This window comes from Octopus bimaculoides, chromosome 30, assembly GCF_001194135.2.
Source record: "Octopus bimaculoides isolate UCB-OBI-ISO-001 chromosome 30, ASM119413v2, whole genome shotgun sequence".
NCBI classification, from domain to species: Eukaryota; Metazoa; Mollusca; class Cephalopoda; order Octopoda; family Octopodidae; genus Octopus; species Octopus bimaculoides.
Window position 1 is genome coordinate 9,378,720 of NC_069010.1, and position 1,144 is coordinate 9,379,863.

A 1,144-nucleotide genomic window follows, 5' to 3' on the forward strand; every position below is an offset into this window, starting at 1 on the left:
TCACAGGATGCGGTGGGGGCCCAAGGCCTGCTCCAGCGTCTGTTTGACATGTTTTCTCAGCTGAATGCCTTTTTTTAATGTCAAACCACTTTAAAGGGGTGCCTCAGAGACTGTGTTTGTGCCACCAGAACTCGAGGTCACCATGCAACTTGCAAGACTCTGGAGCACAGAGTGGAGAGGGGGGGGGGCTTTAGGGTAGGAGAATGGGTGGAGGGGAATAAAGTTCGAGGGAAAGGACCAGAGCAGAACAGGTTTGTTGCTGTGGAAGGGTTTACACAACTACTCCCATTTTAGGAGAGAAGATGGGGACAACTGGGTAGAGCAAAAAAAAAAACAAAAGGGGACACCGTGTCAGTGGAGACCTTCGTGATACAAGGTGGGTAAGAATGGGTGGGGCAGTGGGGCCAGGAGTAGGGATGTCTGGTAGTACAGGGGCCAGAGAATAGAAATAATGATCAAGTTAACAGGAAGAATAAAGAGAGAGGACTTGTTGCTTGTCTGGTAGGGTGATGGCCATGATGTTGTCATTTCTGAAGTTGCTATAAACAGCAGTCAGTTTCCTCAAACCTGGTGCTACGGGTCTGTACAAAAAAAAAAAAAAAAGACAGGATGGTCGTGGTTGGGACACATTTGATTGTAGGTGTGGTGATTCAGTGCTGATGGACCTCCTCTCCTGCTTTTTGTCAGGTGCTTGGTATTACTGACTTTGCGACCTTGTGTGTCTAAGCATGCATGAATAACTGTCCCTCTCTCTCACACACACACACACACACATGTAAGCATACACACACACACATACACACACACACACACTTCATGGTTGGTTAACAGCCTGGCTTCCAGTCACTGCTTTTAGTTTTGTCTGTTTTCAACTAAAACTTACTCTTCCATGGATTTGTGATTCATATATATATATATATATATATATATAATAATTTTCCCAGAGGATGTAGCAACCGTTACCAATATAGCATAAGAACTTACCTTAGGAGATCATTAATTAGATTCCTTAAGGGTCGTTCTCACAGTTTATATTTATATTATAAGGTTTTTAAACTTTTAAATTTTCATATTCAAAAGAGACAGAGACTTCAAACTCGATATATCGATTTATTCACCACTCTATGTTAACATTTCTGTGCCA